Source organism: Hemitrygon akajei, chromosome 7, assembly GCF_048418815.1.
Source record: "Hemitrygon akajei chromosome 7, sHemAka1.3, whole genome shotgun sequence".
Taxonomy (NCBI): domain Eukaryota; kingdom Metazoa; phylum Chordata; class Chondrichthyes; order Myliobatiformes; family Dasyatidae; genus Hemitrygon; species Hemitrygon akajei.
This window is the reverse complement of record NC_133130.1, coordinates 50,884,293-50,905,904: the sequence shown is the minus strand read 5'-3', so window position 1 is coordinate 50,905,904 and position 21,612 is coordinate 50,884,293.

The window sequence follows — 21,612 nt, the reverse complement described above, 5'->3', positions numbered from 1 at the left end:
AGAATTTTTTTAAAAAACCTGAAACTACTAAACAATATGGATTGCTAATGAACTCTATTTCAATGTGATCAATATAACCTGAAAATAACTAATGATCCCTTTTTATAAAGCTGGTGGAATTTCTAAATATGATTAAACATACTCAGCTGTGTGAGCTGGCTGCATTGCTGAGCTCTCACTTCGCAGCACTAAGTGTCAAGTTAACATTCAATGTTGAATGAAGCATAATTAATGAGCAAGTATACTTCCAATGAGCAAATGTATTGCAACAATAACAATTTATTGCGATACTGCCAATTTAGTATCTGGTGTCATACACCACAAATGTGCTCTGAGTGGGGGGGACGGGAGGATGTCACATTTGAAAGGAGAATCAGCCACCGGTGTGCCCAATTTACAGGCCTCAGATGTTAGAAGGGAAGTTTTTGGTACAAGATGAGCCATCAGAAGAACTGAGCAAAGAATTTGACAGGCACAATGAACACAGAACTAAGGTGTGATGTTTTCTTTAAGTCTTATCACCACAGATTATCCTCTTTGGAAATTGTTGCTCCCTTGTTTGACATGATTCTGTGGGCTTCAATCACCTTGATAAAATCCAAGTGACCAGCATTCCACTATAAGCTTTAACAATTAACATTGACTCTGGAGGCACCATCGTCAAACCCATTTAATCTTTTCTAGACATTCAAGCATATGCATAGTGATCAGGAGCAGAAATTTAGGTTGATTTTCCCCAATCAAAAGACATGTACAGCAATTATAATATCCCTGCAATTGAGCTAATTGAGATAACTCAGTCAAGACCAGGGATCAAAAGATCCTGGTCTTAAAAATTCAATAACTCATTGCATCAAGTTAATAAGCTTTGATCCTATTAAATGTGGTTTCTAGCAATTAGAAATAGAACATTCTTTGTTTGTGCTTCAGTATAAGAATGCATACAAACTCCCATTCACTTTGTTCTCTGAACGCAGTCAGTTACAATATTCCGTGCTTTGAATGGTTGTTACAAAATTCTCTGAAGAATAAATATGTGAAAGAGATAATTGATTTTGAGTGTAGAAGTATTATTTAATGACAAATCAATCAGGGGAAGCAGCAGTTAATATAAGCTACACTTTTTATTATTGTGTTTCAACTGTGCTCTTGAAAATTAATAACAGTGAAATGCTGAAAGACAAGTTGTTACTTTAATATGTTTTTTAAGACATGCTGTAATATTAGGCAGACCTACAGGGAGCATAATAAAAATGATTAATTAGTCTATAGGAAACTCAAGTTCAAATACTATTCCCACTGGACAAGTTTTACATCTTTATAGGTTTCTGCAGAAGACAGGAAAAAATATAGTTAAAGGGTGGGGCTAGGATCGAGCAACTTCCTTCTTGATGAGCAAAATGCCAAAAATAATAGATCAGTAACAGAGCAGACTAATGTAAGGAGAGTAATCTATGGATTAAAACATCACTTTCTGCTCTCTGAAGAGAACAACCCTCAAGTTAAGTGCAGGCACAGTTTGAAACTGTAGTGTGTAAAGTCAGAAGAGAAATTGCATGATATTGATCTGGAATTTGCAAAGAAACATTGCCCTTCACTACCCAAAAACAACAAAGTTTGCAGTAAGAACTGCCAATTTTGGTGATACCAGCTATAAGACTTCAAAGTGATCCTTAATATAATGAAGCTATGATGCCATCAAGTTAAATTTTCAATCAAGAATCCAGGACACATTGTTAATTTAAACATTGCAGAGAGTGCAAAATAAAAACTGTAGTACATGACTAAAATAGAAACTGAAAAATAATTTGTGTAATTAAATGCTAAATTATTTATTTTTAAACTTTTCATAAAGGTAACTCAATATGCAGATATTTAAATGAGATTTTTGTAACAAATATTTTGTTGAGAAGAAATTGCCCTTTCATGAATGATTGTAAATTCATAGACCAGATTTCAATAAGCAAAGGACTTCCAGGATAGCTTGCAGTGAGGCTGGTTCACAAAAAAAATTTATCTTAGTTCAAGTGCAATTAGTTCATTTGCCTCCCTCTGCAATTGGATCCTCGACTTACTAACCGGAAGACCATAATCTGTGCAGATAGATGATAACATATTCTCCTCACAGACGATCGACATTGGCACACCTCAGGGGTGTGTGCTTAGCTCACTGTTCTACTCTCTCTATACACATGACTGTGTGGTTACACATAGCTCAAATACCATCTATAAATTTGCTGATGATACAACCATTGCTGGTAGAATCTCAGGTGTTGACGAGAGGGCGTACAGGAGCGAGAATTGCCAACTAGTGGAGGGGTGCTGGAGCAACAACCCGACACTCAACATCAGTAAGATGAAAGAGCTGCTTGTGGACCACAGGTTGGTAAGATGAAGGAACACATACCAGTCCTCATAGTAGGATCAGATCAGAGGTGGAAAGTGTGAGCAGCTTCAAGTTCCTGGGTGTCAAGATCTCTGAGGATCTAACCTGGTCCCAACATATCGATGTAGTTATAAAGAAGGCAAGACAGCATCTATACTTTATCAGGAGTTTGAAGAGATTTGTCATGTCAACAAATACACTCAAAAAAACTTCTATAGCTGTATCATGGAGAGCATTCTGACAGGCTGCACCACTGTCTGGTATGGAGGGGATACTGCACAGGACTGAAAAAAGCTGCAGAAGGTTGTAAATCTAGTCAGCTCCATCTTGCGCACTAGCCTACAAAGTACCCAGGACATCTTTAGGGAGCGGTGCCTGAGAAAGGCAGCGTCCATTATTAAAGACCTCCAGCACCCAGGGCATGTCCTTTTCTCACTGTTACCATCAGGTAGGAGGTACAGAAGTCAGAAGGCAGACACTCAGCGATTCAGGAACAGCTTCTTCCCCTCTGCCATCCGATTCCTAAATTGACATTGAATCTTTGGACACCACCTCACTTATTTCTTTAAATAAGTGAGTATTTTTCTTTATTGTACTTTTTAAAAAATCTATTCAATATACGCAATTGATTTGTTTATTTATTTTTAATATTTTATTTATTATTATTTTCTCTGCTAGATTATGTATTGCATTGAACTGCTGTAGCTAAGTTAACAAATTTTACATCAGATGCTGGTGATAACAAACTGATTCTGATTCTTATTCTGCTTGAAAGACTCATGAAGCTGTGTTGAATCAGTGACAGCAACTTTGGGGCTTTTGCAGTCAACCCTACAGGTACTAAGATTCTGAAGTTGCTATCAACTTCATAGAGTACTAAGAATTAACAGCAGTAAGCTCTACGCGTACTGAATTCTGAAGTTGTTATCAACTGCACAGCGTACTAATGATTAACAACAGTAGTTATGCTTAGAAAATCCTGGCCATTGCCTCAAGACTTGGATTGATAGAATTACATTAGAAAAATAACCTGATACTAAAATGGAGTAAGACACATAAATATATCATGGATCTATTGAGTTGTAACTCTTTGTTCCTATAATGAGCAATGATAATCAGTTACATTTTCTCTTCATTGTTATCTTCCAAAAGCAATGGATTAGCATTGAGAGTCATCTTAACACTGATTATGGAAGTTGCATAAAGATTGAGAAATTACAAAATCTGTGAAACAGCATTATATGCTCCTCTCAGTGAAACTGCATTGCAATTTGTCAAAATGACATGTGGTAATGCAAGCAACACCTTCCCACTGCTGGGTAGCATTGCTATTGAATGAGCAGGTACTGTAATGATAGGAGAATAATAGGAGACGAATAGTGAGCACGGAAAACATGTAGTCTGCGCAAAATGTTCATTTAGACAACAAAAGTGCCAATGTAAACAGGTTCGAAGACATTCAGGCACTCAGAAGTGTGTACAAAATTTCTCTTGGGGATAATTCAAACCTACATAATGCACTGTTTTCTTTTTGACCGAATGAGTTTCAAGCTGGTGTTCCAAGAGTATCTGAGATAATTAGTCCATAGTAATGATCAATTTTTAAATTATATGAAAAAAAATCAGAATACTTTAAAATAATCTCTACCACACTGTACAATCTTCATACATCTATTTTCTTCAAAGATATGGCAATATCAATATGGCACACAGCATATTTTAAAATATTCTGATGTCACCATGCTACTGAATAGTTTAAAATAATCTTTACCACACTGTTACGATCTTCAAGCATGAATTTTTTTTCAATGATTTGGCAATATCATTACGGCACACAACATACTTAAAAGCATTCTGATGTCACCATGTTACTATATCCATTGGCAACAATCAGGCTGATCTCATAGGTTGTAAATAGATGACCTGTTGCTAAAAGGAGCTAATGGTTACGGATGAATTGAACATGCTGTAATGAATAGACAATAAAATGCAACAAGTATATTTCAGAAAACCTGTACATATCTACAACACTTATCTACTTTCTCAGAAATGACTATGAAGTATTTCCCCATCTAGTATTATTTCGCAAATGGAATTTGACATTGTGATATCTTTTAAAGTGCATTTTTGCTATCTGCCTAAATATGAGCAAATTTATGTTCTATTTACACTATTCAGAAAGCTTTACAATATAATATAAATTCTATAATTGTCTTATTATAGTGAAATATAATACAAATATTTTAAATTAAAAAAGTCACTGGCACATCCTTCAAAAGCAATTACAAATTTTCAATTGTTAAACTATAACTATTCAATTTAGTTCTTTTACGCTATGTTCAAAAACAGGCCATTCAGCCCAAATCATTCAACTAAGCTATCGAGTTACATGAATGACTTTTTCCTGCAGAAGATTCAAGGTCTTGGACCAGTGGGGTCACTTCTGGGGTAGAGCTGATCTATACAATGGAGAAAGGTTGCACTGGATCAGAGAGCTGCCCACATCCTTGCAAGAAGATCTGTTAATGCTGCATGGCCAAGGTTGGTGTTTTGTAAAAGATGATGAGAAGCATTGATTGTGTGTATAGACAGAGGCTTTCCCCCAGGGCTGAAATGGTTTCCACAAAAGGGCACAGGTTTAAGGTGCTGGGGAGCAGGTACAGAGGAGATGTTGGGGGTAAGATGTTTTTTTTTTAAAAAAAGAGTGGTGAGTGTGTGGAATGGGCTGCTGGCAACTGTGGTGGAGGCGGATTCTTTTAAGAGACTTTTGGAGGTACATTGAACTTAGAAAAATAGAGGGCTATGGGTAAGCCATGTAATTTCTAAGGTAGGGACATGTTCGGCACAACTTCGTGGGCCAAAGGGCCTGTATTGTGCTGTAGGTTTTCTATGCTTGTATTGTTGTTTCACACGGCAATCACACTTCTAATTGAAGCGTGGACCAGGAGGGGTTGAAGCATGCAAGGCTGCAAATGATGTCAACCTGTTGATCCAGGTGATGAAGGATGGCAGAAGTTAAACTAGATCGATAGAGGGGTGGGACTCTGAGCAGGAGCAAGTCATGGGACAAAGCAGTGGCCACCAAGACCTAGTCTAGTAATCAGGATAGCCAGGGACATCATAAAGGTAGGGAAAAGAATACTCAGTTAAACTGAATTTATTTCAATACTCAATGATTAACTATTTCAGGATATACATAGGTGCTACAGGTATGACAGAGGTACAAGTAAGCAAGGAGTGGGCATTGACTTTTTCATAAGAGGATACTACAGCAGAGCTTCATGATGTGATGCCCGAGGGATCGTCCTGTGAGAACATACATTGACAACTTAGAAACAATAAGGGAGGGTCACTCTAGTGGGGCTGTATTATAGACGCTTCAATAGTCAGTGCAAAATTGAGGAGTAGGCGTGTAGTGAAGTTGATCATAGTTGTAAGAATAATAGAACCATATTTGTAGGAAATTTTAATTTCCATGGTTTTGACTGGGCAAGCCAATGTGTTTATTGGCCTGGATGGGGTGGAATTTGTGAAACACGTCCAGAAAAAGTTCCTGCGTTAATGTCCAGAAAGTGCAATACTGGTCCCTCATGAGTGTGCAGTACTGGTACTCCTTTTGAGGAATGAGACAGGGCAAGTAAATGAAGCAGCATTCAGGGAGTCCTTTGGCTCTAGTGATCATAACTTTATCAGATTTAAGACAGTTTGTGAAAGGATAGGACAAGTTCACAGTTTGGGTCCTAAATTAGAGCAGGGCTAATTCTGGAGGAATTGTACAAGATCTGGCAGAAGTCTATTGAGTGAGCTTGTTTGAGAGACTTTAAAGAATGTGAAAGCAAGTGTCCAGTAACAGAAAAGAGAAGATCTGCAGAAGCTGGAAATCCAAGCAACACATCCAAAATGCTGGAGTAACTCAACAGGCCAGGAACATCTATGGAAAAAAGTATTGTCGATGTTTTGGGTCAAAACCCTTCAGCAAGGCCAGCATGGTGTCCACTAACAGCATGTTCCTGTTAAGGAGAAGGGCAAAGCTGGAAAGTTCAGAAACCTTGGCTGATAAGAGATATTGTGATCAATAAAAAGGAGGAAGCATGCATGGGGTTTAGGAGGTTGGGATCAACAAATTCTCTTGATGTTTGTAAAGTTGTAGAAACCAGGAGAGCAAAGACACATGCGATGGATTTGGCAGGTAAGACAAAGGAAAGTCCCAAGAGGTTCTATATTGATATTAAGAGTAAAAGGGAGGCTAGGGAGAAAGTAGACTCCGTTAAAAATTAGCAAGGAAACCTATGTCTTGAGCCCCAGGAGATAGGTAGAATTTTTAAACTTGTATTTCTCCTTGGTATTCACCGAGGAGAAAATCATGGTTGCTCAAGAGATAATGGAAACACGTGGAGGTGTTTTGGAGGACATTCATATTACAAAGCTGGAGATATTTGCAGATTTACAATTCATTATGGCAGGAAAAATGAATAAAGCAATAAAAAGGATAAAGAAAACAAATGAAAAAAGAAAAAAAAAGAGATGGATAGATCCTGATGAAGGGTCTTGTGCCAAAATATCCACTATTTACTATTTTCTATGGATGCTGCCTGGCCTGCTGAGTTCCTCCACCATTTTGTGTGTGTTGTTTTAGTAGATCCATCTGTTTTTTTTCCCTCTTTCCCCCTCTCTGTCTACCTTCATCATCATTCACAGTCCTCCAACTCCATCCCTAAACACTTCCCCATCATGATGGTAATGATGACCCATCTCAATGGTAATGAACCTTCTGCTGGATCAGATGCTGATCCAGTTCTATGGCCAAATATTATGATCAACTATAAAGCACTGCTTGCTTCAAATCCACCTATTCTATAAATAAAGAACACTGACTGATTCCCATGTTGAATTGGAACAGAGCATCTTCTGGACTTCAGTCTGCTCCTCAGCTGATTTTAGAGCTTGGCACACAGAATATGGCAAAACAACCTTTAATATTTGAACGCAGAATCCAAAAAGAAATTAGGACCAACTGAATTTTGCATAGTTTAAATAATAATCATAGTTGAAATTCAAAGCTGATGTGGACAGTCATCCTTACTTATTCATATTTTAAAAGTTTATTCTATGAGAGGATATGTTATTCAAAGTAATAGATGATCATTTAAACTAAAATTGGCAGAAGGATGGGAAACTGAGTAATAGCGCTGTGGATGGGGCAGTTGGTATACAGCTGAGGCAATGTGTTGTGATACTGTCAGGAAGGACAGCCAGATGATAGGACAAAGTTACAGTCAGTAGATGAGTTACATTGTAGCAGGGTGACAAAATTGAAAAGATTGACTAATACAGTACCAAACTTGTTAAATTTGAATGCATATAGTATACTGAAAAAGGTAGATGAACTTATAGCGCAGTTAGAGATTGGCAGTTATGACATTGTTGGCATCACTGAGTTGTGGCTGGAAGAAGGTTACAGTTGAGAGCTTAACATCCAAGGAAACAAATTGTATTGAAAGGACAGGCAGGTGGACAGTGGGGTACGATGATTCTTGGTAAAAAAAAAAAAAAAAATTAAATCCTAAGAGGAGATATATGATTGGAAAATGTTGAACCATTGTGAGTTGAGTTAAGGAACTTCAATGGTAAAATGACCCCGATGGGAGTTATACACAGGTCTCCAAGCAGTATCCAGGATATGGGAAACAAATTATAATAGGAATAGAAAATGCATGTCAAAAGGGCAAATGTTATGATAGTCAAGGTGGATTTCAATACACGTAGATTGGGAAAATCAAGTTGGTGCTGATTTCGGATCCCGTTTGAGAGAATTTGTAGAATGCCTACAAAATGGTTTTTAGAGCAGCTTGTGAATGGGTCCACCAGGGGATCAGTTATTTTGCATTGGGTAATGTGCAATGAACCAGATTTAATTAGGGAACTTCAGGCAAAAGAACCCTTAGAAGATAGTAATCATAAAATGATAGAATCAACCCTGCCATTTGGGAGAGAAAGTTACTTTCAGTATTACAGTAGAGAAAAGGGAATTACAGAGGCATGAGAGGAGCTGGCCAAAATTGATTGGAAGAGGGCACAAGTAGGGATGATGGCAAAGGCTGGAGTTTCTGGGAGCAGTTTGGAAGGCTGAGGTTAGATACATCCCAAAGTAGTAGTAGTATTCTAAAGACAGAATGAAGCAACCATGCTGACAAAGGAAGTGAAAGCCAGCATAAAAGCAAAATGAAGGTCACAAAATACAGCAAAAATTACTAAGAAGTTAGAGGACCTGGAAAACTTTTAAAAATCAATAGAACGCAACTAAAAAGCAATAAAGAGAGAAAAGGTAAACTATGAAAGTAAGCTAGCCAATAATATCAAACAGGATATCAAAAGTTTTATCAGATATATAGAGTAAAAGAGAGGCGAAGACAGAAATCAGACCACTGGAAATTGACACTGGAGAGGTTGTAATGCGGGACAAGGAAATGGCTGTTGAACTGAATAAATATTTTTCATCAACCTTCACTGTGGAAGACACTAGCAGTATGCCAGAAGCTTCAGAATGTCAGAGGGCAGAAGTGAGTGCATTTTTTATTACTAGGGAGAAGGTGCTTGTGAAGCTGAAATGTCTGAAAGTAAATAAGTCACCTAATAAGTAGATAAGACCAGATGGACTACACCCTAGAGTTCTGAAAGAGGCAACTGAAGAAATTGTGCAAGCATTAGTAATGCATTTTCAAGAAGCAATAAATTAAGGCATGGTTCTGGAGAATTGTAAAATTTCAAAAGTCACTCTGCTCGTCAAGAAGGGAGTAAGGCAGAGGAAAGGAAATTATAGGCCAATTAGCCTGACCTCAGCCGGCTGGTAGCATAGTGGCATTAGCGCTGGACTCCAGAGTGAATGGTCCAGAGTTCGATTCCAGCCGGCCCCCTTGCACGCTTTTCATCTATTCTGGGTTGAGCGTCGAGCTTGCAACTCGACCTCGTAAAAAAAAAAACTGGAGAATGCTACAGAAATGCTACATGATGAGCATCACCAAAAGATCGGTGCAAGAAGCTTGTCATGACGGCAACCCGATGACTCCACCAGGAGTTAAGGGCATTCTTCTTCTATCCTGACCTCAGTAGTTAGGAAGATGTTGGAATCGGTGTTGGATGGATAGATGTTGGAATGATAAGAATGTGGTTTTGGGGTACTTGGAGGCACATAATAAAATAGGCCAATGTTTGCATGGTTTCCTTAATGGAAAATCTCGCCTGACAAATCTGGTAGAATTCTTTGTCTACCCTGCTTTTTATTTCCTCAAAGGAGAATCAGTGGATGTTGTGTACTTGGATTTTCAGAAGTCCTTTGACAATGTGCCACCCCTGAGGCTGCTAAACAAGATAAGAGCCCATGGAATTACAGAAACGATACTAGTATGGATAAAGCGTAGGCTAATTGCCAGCAGACAAAGATTGGAAATAAAGTGAGCCTTCTCTGATTGGTTGCCAGTGACTAGTGATATTCCACAGGTGTCTATGTTGGGACCACTTCTTTTTACGTTATACGTCAATGATTTAGGTGACAGAATTAATGGCTTTATGACCAAGTTTGCAGCTGATACGAAGTGGAGGGGCAGGTATTGTTGAGGAAGCAGGGAGGCTGCAGAAGGAGTGAGACAGATTAGGAGAATCGTCAAGGAAGTGGCAGATGAAATACAGTGTAGGGAATGGTGTGGTCATGCACCATGGTTGAAGGCATAAAAGCGTAGACGAAATGGGGAGAAAATTCAAAATTTCGAGTGACAAAGGGACTTTGACGTCTTCATGCAGGATTCCCCAAAGATTAACTTGTAGGTTGAATCAGTCTTGAGGGCAAAAGCAAAATTAGCATTCATTTTGAGAGGACTAGAAAATAACAATAAGGATGTAATGCTGAGGCTTTATAAGACACTGGTTAGGCCTCACTTGGAGTATTGTGAGCAGTTTTGGGCCCCATATCCAAGAAAGGAATTGCTGACATTGGAAAGGGTTCAAAGGAGGTTCATGAAAATGATTCCAGAAATGAAAGGCTCATCATATGAGGAGTGTTTCATGGCTCTGGATCTGTACTCTCTGGAATTTAGAAGAACGAGAGTGATCTCATTGAAACCTATCGAATGTTGAAAGGGCTTGAAAGAGTGGATGAAGATATAATATTTCCCACAGCCTCATAATAAAGGAACATCCACTTAGAGGAGGAAGATCTTTAGCCAGAGGTCGGTGAATCTGTTGAATTTATTGTCACAGGTTGCAGGCTAAGTCATTGGGTAAATTTAAGGTGGAGGTTGATAGGTTTTTGGTTAATCAGTGAATCAAAGAATTAGGTTGAGAAGGAAATGGCTCAGCCATGAGCAATGGCAGAGCATACTCGATGGGCCGTACGGCTTAATTCAGCTCCTTGGTCTTTAAGATCATAGGAGCAGAATTAAGCCATTCATGCCATTGAGTCTGCACCGCCATTCCATCATGGCTGATCCCAGATCCCACTCATCCCCATACACTCACCTTCTTGCCATAACCTTTGATGCCCTGACTGATCAGGAAACGATCAACTTCTGCATTAAATATACATATAGACTTGGCCTCCACTGCTGTCTGTGGCAGAGCATTCCACAGATTTATACATTCTGGCTAAAAATAATTCCTTCTTACCTCAATTTTGAGGCTGTGTCCTCTAGTTCTGGATACCCCCACCAGAGGAAACTTCCTCTTCGCATCCACCCTATCTAGTGCTTTCAACATTCGGTAGGTTTCAATGAGATCCCCTCCGCAGTCTTCTAAATTCTAGTGAGTACAGGCCCAAAGCTGCCAAACACTCCTCATATGTTAATCCCTTCATTCCAGGAATCATCGTCATGAACCTCCTCTGGGCTCTCTTCAATGACAACAGATTCTTTCTGAGATATGGAGCTCAAAACTGTCACGGCATTGATAATTCTACAAGAATGCCCAAGAACCAAGTTAGTTGAGAAACTAATGTTCAATTAATAGACAAGCAGAAAGATTTCACACTGTGATCAACCACACCAAGGAAGTTATACCTTATTGCTGCATTCTTCTAACATTGAACATAGTTCAGGGGAAATGTAAATGATCAATTTATATTCATAACTTTAAAGCAGTATTATTAAATACAATATTGTGTTTTAATCATCGTTTGGAACTAAAAATGCAATACAGACAATAAAATAATGTCAACTAAATAATTTTATCAGTAGAGTCTAAACAAATCTATTTAAAGTGTAAACCAATGAAAAAATAATTTCAATAATTGAAAAGTAATAATCAGATTAATACATCTTCATTATGTATGCCACATACACTGAAACATTACCAGCAGAACTATGGAGCCTTATATGAAGCTGGTAGCCAGGCAAGCCTGGAGCGTTGTTACGAGCTGGTGCAGACCAGGCAATCTAAAGACTGGTCAGAGTGGCAGATGAGAGCCTTGGAGGCAGCAGACCATCTGGAGCTGTCGAAAAGCATGGAAGAATTAGAGCAGAGAAAACCGGAGAGAACATATGCTGAATGGATTTAAAATATTCCATAAACCAAAAATAAATCCTAGGGATCACCTGCAATGCAATTCCATTTAAAAAAAATCTTCAAAAGTGTACTGTTAAATTGGTCATGTAGAAATTTCCAATGATTATCTCCAAAACAATAATAAGATTAAAAAAGATTCTTTTCAACTTCCCAGATTGCATTTCTGCATGTAAAGCTTTCTTTGATTAAGTATTTTATGCCTTGCCCTAAACTTAATTTATATTCACAATACCAAATGCATTCATATAACAAAATAGGTTTTACTTTCCATATGGAATATAGACAGTGAGAGTTTAAGTTACCCATAAACATGTCCATATCAAAGAGAGGAATTAATCTTTTCTACTCTGTAATATGCCATATTCACTAGTTTATGCTTTGCATGGTCAGATTGTAATGTTTTTGGCTGCTTGAAAATGGATCTACATAGGATCTCTCAAGTACAGAGAAGCAAAGATGATCTTTGTTTTTATTGATAGTTTAATAACATTGTGAAAACTAGACACTGCTAGCTCTTACACTGAGTTTTTACCTGTTACAGGTGCTACGACTAGCCTGTAAAATGCAAATTTTTATTTTACCTCCCTTTCAGTTTTTTTTACATCAGCTGAGTAACTATATATCACATAGTAAATACTTGTTATGGCAGATATTGTATGATTGTTTAATTTTTCAGTGTCCATGAAATAATGCATTACAGTATGTACAAATGCTCTAACATTGGAAGTCTATATTATCCACAACATGTTGCAATTCACTTGCATTCTAGCAGGTAACTCACTTAATGGACATTCTCTGAATTATAATTGTATAACAGAAAATTGTATAATTAGTTTCTAAATTCCTTTAAAAACTTCCAACTTTTCTAAGAAAATTGGCACAATATCTTCATAAGGTCTCAGCTTGATGGAGAAAGGTGGGAGGTTAGAACATTGTTTTCTTGTCAAAAACTGACTTCAAACAAAATTGCAACATATTAGGTACAATGAACAACTCATTTTTAAAATACCTGTGTATATTCTGCAAGAAAAAAATACAAAAAATAAGGAAAAATTGCAGAATATTCATTTATATAATATGCATAAAATCTCCATCGTTGGCATGTAGGCTACAAACTCTTTAGTCAAGAAAGGCATGTTAAGTGTTTTCCTGATAGGAAGGCTGATTATAGCAGTGTTTCTCCATGTGGACTCAAGCTTATCTTAGTGAGATTAAATAAAAAGAATAAGTGACCTTTCAAAATAGATTTTTGAGCAGAGTGGAATGTCACAAAATCTCAAATAGTACTTAACAAGTTTGTATTTCTATCTATTACTGCTTTCCTTCAGGTCTTCCAATTACAGAAATAGTGTGGTGGGAATGTGCTGCATCTGAGGCTGGAGCCAGGGATCAGGAAGTGTGCAGGCAGCACAGGCACCAAACTTGATGTCTGCAGGTACAGCAGACATGGGAGCTAGCTGCGCATCCGACGCTGGGCTCAGAGAATTTAGGCAGATAAGCAGCCGGAGCCGGTGTTATAAATGTGGATAGGTGTGTGAGCATGATTTGGAGCTGGCGATCCATGCGCAGTTGGGTGCCTGGAGGGGATGACTAATGAGGGGTAGTATAATGAGGAGGGAGGCAGTAGACAAAAGATTCTATGACTCAGTTCACATATGTATAGATACAAAGTCAACATTATGTACTGGTACATGCAGTTTAGTTTGGCAATAGTATGCATGTAACTGATAGAACTTTTTAAGTCTATGAACACAATCAGAGTTAAAAAGCACAGAAACAGACTTACTTCGTGGTAGAGGCTTCTTTTAAATTGCTACATTTCAACCAGAAGATCTATTTATTATTATCTCATTGTTAAATGTACTAAATTAGATTATGTTCTGATTACTAAATTTAATTTCACCCCAGTGTGCCAAGTTGCATTGAATTGCAAGCTCCTATGCACAAGTCTAGTAGTAAAAACTTGACAAAAAGAGGGATGGATTTTAGAAGAATTCCACATATACTTGAAAAGGTAACTGCTGGAACCAACGGGGTTGAGAGTTTTTGTTTGATAATAATCATATTATTATGTAACAACAACCTTGCACAGCTGATGAAGAGCAAAGCCTTTCCTTTGTAATCACCAGTACATGTAGGTTTTGAGTCTTGTACACAGTTCATGTGATGATAATCTATCAGGTGAGGGCTATGGGGTTTCAAATGGGTTGATAAAAGCCAATGGATGCTGCAAAAAGAATGGCACAGTGAGCCAATAGTTATATTGGGGGAAAAGAAGAAATTAGGACTTTCAGGGTCAAGTCAACTAATTGAGGGAGGTTGTGGGAATGAACATACTTTTCAATTGGTCTAAACTTAAGATAGGAAAGCTGCAGTATGCTTATTCCATCCACATGAGGAAAAGGAAATCATCTCAGGATTTGATCTGGATGAGCCCTTACTGAGCTCTCAATTACCTCCTTTGGAAAAGACACCAAACCTGTACATAATACCTCAGGATTTGGTCTCTTCAAGACCTAATCTAATACTACTCTTAAAACTTCTATTGTAAGGCCAATATAGCATTTTCCTGTCAAATAGCTTGCTATAACAACATGATAACATTCAGTGATTCATGTACGAGGATACTCAGGTGCCTCTGAGCCCCGACACCTTTCAATCTGTCACCATTTAAAGAAAACATGCAACCTTTACATTTCTTCTACTAAAAGAGAATGACTCCACATTTTTCCAACATATTCTATTTGTTCATTAGTCTGTCCATACCACCTTGAAGCTTCTCTGCATCCTTCTAACAACCAACACTGCTATCCATGCTAGCATCACAAGTTACAATCATTATGCAACCGTGCAGAAAGAGTTTAACTATAATTGCTTCTGATATTACCACCTTTGTACAACAATTGTATTATATTTCAAAAGAATTATTTAAGAATAACACTAAATTCAAGAATAATTTAAAGTTATGGGAAGTCAACTTCTCTGTATGCATGTTCAGCAGGACATATATAGAGAATGGCATAGCCCAGGGAGTGTTGTACAATGGAGAGGCATGGGACTACAATGCATAGTTCTCTGAAAGCAGTCACACAGTTAGACAGGATGGTGAAAGATCCATAAGGCATATTTTTCTCATCAATCAGGACACTGAGTGCAAAATTTGGGACATCATGTAAAAGCTATGCAAAATGTTGGTGAGTATCTGTACAGTTCTGGTCACCATACTATAGGAAGGAAATGATTAAGACATGAAGGATGTGAAAAGATTCACAAGAATGACTTGAGGAATGGTCAGCTTGAGTTAAAAGGAGACACTGGAATCGTCAGGCACCATTTTTGCTGAATGTAGAAGAATAGGGGAGGGGTGACCTTATAGGGGCTTATAAAATCATGAGGTGTGTAGACAAGGAGGATGGTCATAATCTTTATCCCGGGATCTGGGGTGGTTTAAGACTGAAGGGCATAGGTTCAAAGCAAAAAAGGAAAGGTTTAAAGACCTAAGGGGAATTTTCTCACATGGGGATGGGGGTGGGGAACTCTATGAAACACACTGCCAGAGGAAGAGGTACAATTCCAATACTTAAAAGACATTTGGACAGGTTCATGGATAAGAGATGTTTAGAGGAATATGGGCCAAGCAGAAGCATAGGCAAATACAACTACACACACAAAATGCTGGTGGAACATAGCAGGCCAGGCAGCATCTATAAGGAGAAGCACTGACGAGACCCTTCATCAGGACTAACTGAAAGGATAGATAGTAAGAGATTTGAAAGTAGTGGGGGTGGGGGAAATGCAAAATGATAGGAGAAGACCGGAGGGGGTGGGATGAAGCTAAGAGCTGGAAAGGTGATTGGCGAAAGTGATAACGAGCTAGAGAAGGGAAAGGATCATGGAACAGGAGGCCTCAGGAGAAAGAAAGGGGGGGGGAAGCACCAGAGGGAGATGGAGAATAGGCAAACAACTAAATATGTCAGGGATGGGGTAAGAAGGGGAGGAGGGGCATTAACGGAAGTTAGAGAAGTCAATGTTCATGCCATCAGGTTGGAGGCTACCCAGCTGGTATATAAGGTGTTGTTCCTCCAACCTGAGTTTGGATTCATTTTGACAGTAGAGGAGGCCATGGATAGACATATCAGAATGGGAATGGGACGTGGAATTAGAATGTGTGGCCACTGGGAGATCCTGCTTTCTCTGGCAGACGGAGCGTAGGTGTTCAGCGAAACGGTCTCCCAGTCTGCGTCAGGTCTCACCAATATATAAAAGGCCACACCGGGAGCACCGGACGCAGTATATCACACCAGCCGACTCATCGGTGAAGTGTCGCCTCACCTGGAAGGACTGTCTGGGGCCCTGAATGGTGGTGAGGGAGGAAGTGCAAGGGCAGGTGTAGCATTTGTTCCACTTACAAGGATAAGTGCCAGGAGGGAGATTGGTGGGAAGGGATGGGGGGGACGAGTGGACAAGGGAGTCGCATAGGGAGCGATCCCTGCAGAAAGCAGAAGGTGGGGGGGGGGGGGGGGGGGGGGGGGGGAAGGGAAAGATGTGCTTGGTAGCGGGATCCCTTTGGAGGTGGCGGAAGTTATGGAGAATTATACGTTGGACCTGGAGGCTGGTGGGGTGGTAGGTGAGGACAAAGGGAACCCTATCCCGAGTGGGGTGGCGGGTGGATGGGTTGAGGGCAGATGTGCGGGAAATGGGAGAGATGCGTTTGAGAGCAGAGTTGATGGTGGACGAAGGGAAGCCCCTTTGTTTAAAAAAGGAAGACATTTCCTTCGTCCTGGAATGAAAAGCCTCATCCTGAGAGCAGATGCGGCGGAGACGGAGGAATTATGAGAAGGGGATAGCATTTTTGCAAGAGACAGGGTGGGAATAGTCCAGGTAGCTGTGAGAGTCTGTAGGCTTATAGTAGAAATCAGTAGATAAGCCGTCTCCAGAGATAGAGACAGAAAGATCAAGAAAGGGGAGGGAGGTGTTGGAAACAGACCAGGTAAATTTGAGGGCAGGGTGAAAGTTGGAGGCAAAGTTAATGAAGTCAACGAGCTCAGCATGCATGCAGGAGGCAGCACCAATGCAGTCGTCAATGTAGTGAAGGAAAAGAGGGGGATGGATATCTGTACAGACTTGGAACATGGACTGTTCCACAAAGCCAACAAAAAGGCAGGCATAACTGGGACCCATACGGGTGCCCATGGCTACACCCTTTGTTTGGAGGAAGTGTCCTCACCTACCACCCCACCAGCCTCCAGGTCCAACGTATAATTCTCCATAACTTCCGCCACCTCCAAAGGGATCCCGCTACCAAACACATCTTTCCCTCCCCCCCCCCTTCTGCTTTCCACAGGGATCGCTCCCTGTGTGACTCCCTTGTCCACTTGTTCCCCCCCCCCCCCCCCCATCCCTTCCCATCCCACCAATCTCCCTCCTGGCACTTATCCTTGTAAGTGGAACAAATGCTACACCTGCGCTTACACTTCCTACCTCCCCACCATTCAGGGCCCCAGACAGTCTTTCCAGGTGAGGCGACACTTCACCTGTGAGTCGGCTGGTGTGGTATACTGTGTCCGGTGCTCCCGGTGTGGCCTTTTATATATTGGTGAGACCCGACGCAGACTGGGAGACCGTTTCGCTGAACACCTACGCTCGGTCCACCAGAGAAAGCAGGATCTCCCAGTGGCCACACATTTTAATTACACGTCCCATTCCCATTCTGATATGTCTATCCATGGCCTCCCTCTACTGTCAAAATGAATCCAAACTCAGGTTGGAAGAACAACACCTTATATACCGGCTGGGTAGCCTCCAACCTGATGGCATGAACATTGACTTCTCTAACTTCCGTTAATGCCCCTCCTCCCCTTCTTACCCCATCCCTGACATATTTAGTTGTTTGCCTGTTCTCCATCTCCTTCTGGTGCTTCCCCCCCCACCCCTTCATTCTCCCGAGGCCTCCCGTCCCATGATCCTTTCCCTTCTCCAGCTCGTTATCACTTTCGCCAATCACCTTTCCAGCTCTTAGCTTCATCCCACCCCCTCCGGTCTTCTCCTACCATTTCGCATTTCCCCCACCCCCCACTACTTTCAAATCTCTCACTATCTATCCTTTCAGTTAGTCCTGACGAAGGGTCTCGGCCCGAAACTTCGACAGTGCTTCTCCTTATAAATGCTGCCTGGCCTGCTGTGTTCCACCAGCATTTTGTGTGTGTTGTTTGAATTTCCAGCATCTGCAGATTTCCTCGTGTTTGCAAATACAACTAGTTCAGCTGACTCCTAGGTTGCCTTGGATGATATATTTCCATACCATATAAAACTTTGTGACTCTATGGCAAAAGGCAGTTGCACCAATCACCACAATTTTTCAGGGAAGACATGGAATAGTATTTATAACAAAAGACTGCAGGATGTCCTCCATCCTGGATCTGGAAAACAGAGGGGAGAATGCAGGAAATTATAGCCAAATTGATCTACCTTGACTGAGAATAACTCATAGCAGGTAATTAGGGAACATTTAGAAAGGCACAAGCTGTTCAAAACAGTAAGAAGTCTGTAAAGAACAGGTTTGAATAATTGAAATATTATTTTAAGTAAATAACAGACTGTAGATAGAGATCGAGAGGAATACCAAATGTACATATTTTCAAATGATATTTAATAATACGACAATGTTACAAATATATAAGCACTATTAATGGAAATGGAAATGGCTTGACAGATTTTCTGAAAGTCTAAATGTATGTTTTCACACTGTTGGGAAGCAAGAACAGCCAACGATTGGGATACTAGAACTTAAATTGATTTCCATATAGATAAAAAATGATATCAAAGTCCATTGAGAATCTACAGAGCTTGTAGATCAGCAGAATTCAAGCAACTTTAATAAGCAACAGAAAAGGATGATGGATTGGCAAATGGGTGAAACGTTTTAGAAATGTAAAAGCAAACATACATTAAAAGAAATGATTATAGCAAGATTATACTGCACAATAAAAATAGTAGGCAATCTTGAACTGTATTCATTTCTATTCATTAGCTTTACAAAGCCAAAGAATCAGAATCAGATTTAATATCACTGGCTTATATCATGAAATTTGTTAACTTTACAGCAACAGTACAATGAAATACATAATGCAGCAAAAACTGATTTACAGTAAGTATATACAAGTCTATTAAAAAGTTAAATTAAGTAGTACTAAAAATAGGAAATGAAAAAGTAGTGAGGTACTGTTCATGGGTTCAATTTCCACTTAGAAATTGAATGGCGGGGAGGGGGGTCAGGAAGAGGCTACTCCTGAACCTCTGAGTGTGTGCCTTTGGCTTCTGTACTTCATTCCCAAGTGCGACAATGAGAAGAAGGCACGTCCTGGGTAGCGGGGGTCCTTAATGATGGACGCCGCCTTCTTAAGGCACTGCTCCTTGAAGATGTCTTGGATATTACAGAGGCTAGTACCCATGACAGAACTGACTAATTTTACCAGCTTCTGCAACTTCAATCTTTTACAGTAGCACCTCGACCACCCCCAGTGTACCAGAGGTGATACAGCTAGTCAGAATGCTCTCTGCAGTGCATTTGTAGAAATTTTCAAGTGTTTCAGTTGACAAACCAAATCTCCTCAAACTCTAAATGAGATATAATCACTGCTTAACCTTCCTTATAGCTGTATCAATATGTTACGCCCAGGATGTTAGATCCTTTGAGATCTTGACACCCAGGAACTTGAAATTGCTCACTTTCTCAACATCTAATCCTTTTACAAGGGTTGGTTTGTGTTCCCTCATCTTACTCTTTCTGAAGTTCAAATTCAGCTCTTTGGTCTTGTTGACATTGAGTGCAGGGTTGTTGCTGCAGCAACACCATTCAACTAACTGGTATATCCCACTTCTGTATGCCCTTTCGTCATCATCTGAAATTCATCCAACAGTGTTTGTATCATCAGCAACTTTACAGATGGCATTTGAGCTATGCCTATGCACACATTCATGGTGCAGAGAGAGTGGAGCAGTGGGCTATATACACATCTTTGCGGTGCGCCAGTGTTGATTGTCAGTGAAGTGGAGATGTTATTACCAATCTGCACAGATTGTGCTCTTCTGCTTAGGAAGCTGAGGATCCAGTTGTAGAGGGAGGTAGAGGCTTAGGTTCTGTAGCTTTGCAATCAGACATGTAGGAATGATGGTGTTAAATGTTGAGCTATAGTCAATAAATAGCATCCAGTCATTGGAAGCAAGTACAACCTTTAGATTACATGGGAGAAAGGTTTGCTTCCAGGTTAATTTAATTTATTGCTGGAGAAAGTAGTACTAAAGTATGCAGAAATGTGTGCATGATCCTCTCACACTGCTCTCCCTCTGTGGGGAGCTCTGAGAGACCTCTTCTCACTGTCTCCCTCCGTGGGGAGCTCTGAGAGACCTCCTCTCACTGTCTCCCTCCGTGGGGAGCTCTGAGAGACCTCCTCTCACTGTCTCCCTCCGTGGGGAGCTCTGTGAGACCTCCTCTCACTGTCTCCCTCCGTGGGGAGCTCTGAGAGACCTCCTCTCACTGTCTCCCTCCGTGGGGAGCTCTGAGAGACCTCCTCTCACTGTCTCCCTCCGTGGGGAGCTCTGAGAGACCTCCTCTCACTGTCTCCCTCCGTGGGGAGCTCTGTGAGACCCTCCCTCAAAGCTGCTCCTTTGTGTCCTCTCTTTGATGGGAGTTTCGAGAGTGCCCCTCTCTGCTCCCCTATTTTTCGCCACACTCTCACCCAGCCACTGACAATATCATTGGCTGGCTCTTTACTTCACCTTTTTATACTGGCTACCTCCCTATATTTTTCAGACCAGGTGAAGGTTCTGGATCCAAAACTTTGACTGTCTATTTCTCTCTAAGTGTTGCTTGTTCCGAGCTCCCCCAACATCTTGTGAACTGCTTCAGATTCCAGAATCTGCCATCTCTCTTAACTGTAAAACAGGCTTTCTTTGAATTCTCCAGATCTTACATAGAGTGCTATAATCCTGTGTTTACAATTTGTTGCTAAATCTCTTAATTCATTTCAGAATCTTGATGTGACATAAAGTACCACTGAGACATACCCAAGTATTCAGAGATTTGACATTTTACTGAGGTTTCAGGTGAATCTTATAACTCCTCCCTGATTCTGTAGTACTCTCACTCCCCTGCCATATCCTTATCTCCTAACAATACATTAAGAATTGCAATAATTTTACATGAGAGAAAAAACCTCTTCTCTGTGCAGGATCTTTAATATTGAAAACACTCATATTTCTCCCTTACAATAAATTTGTAGGAGTTCTTATATCAAGAAAATGAACATTTTAATAATCTGCTTTTTACTGGGAGGTCTTTTTATGCAACTGCAAGATGTTGGAAAGAAGTTGCTATCCACCAGATCAATATATAGTGCTATCCGTGTGCTGGATTCCAATCAGTGACACTTCTGATTGATGGTCTAATGTCAGGGCAAAGATCAGTATGCTAGGTCACAGCAGAATGTAGCTAGGATAATGATCAGAGAGTTGTGAGAAGACCAAGACAGAAATCAAAGAACAAGGGAAAAAAGACACGGCTGAAAAAAAGATCAGAGAAGTGTGTAGATGAGATTTAGTTAAGGCAGTAATTGAGTAGTCACTGCAGATTGAAATAACACGCAATGGCAGCAAAGTAAAAAAATAGCAACAAT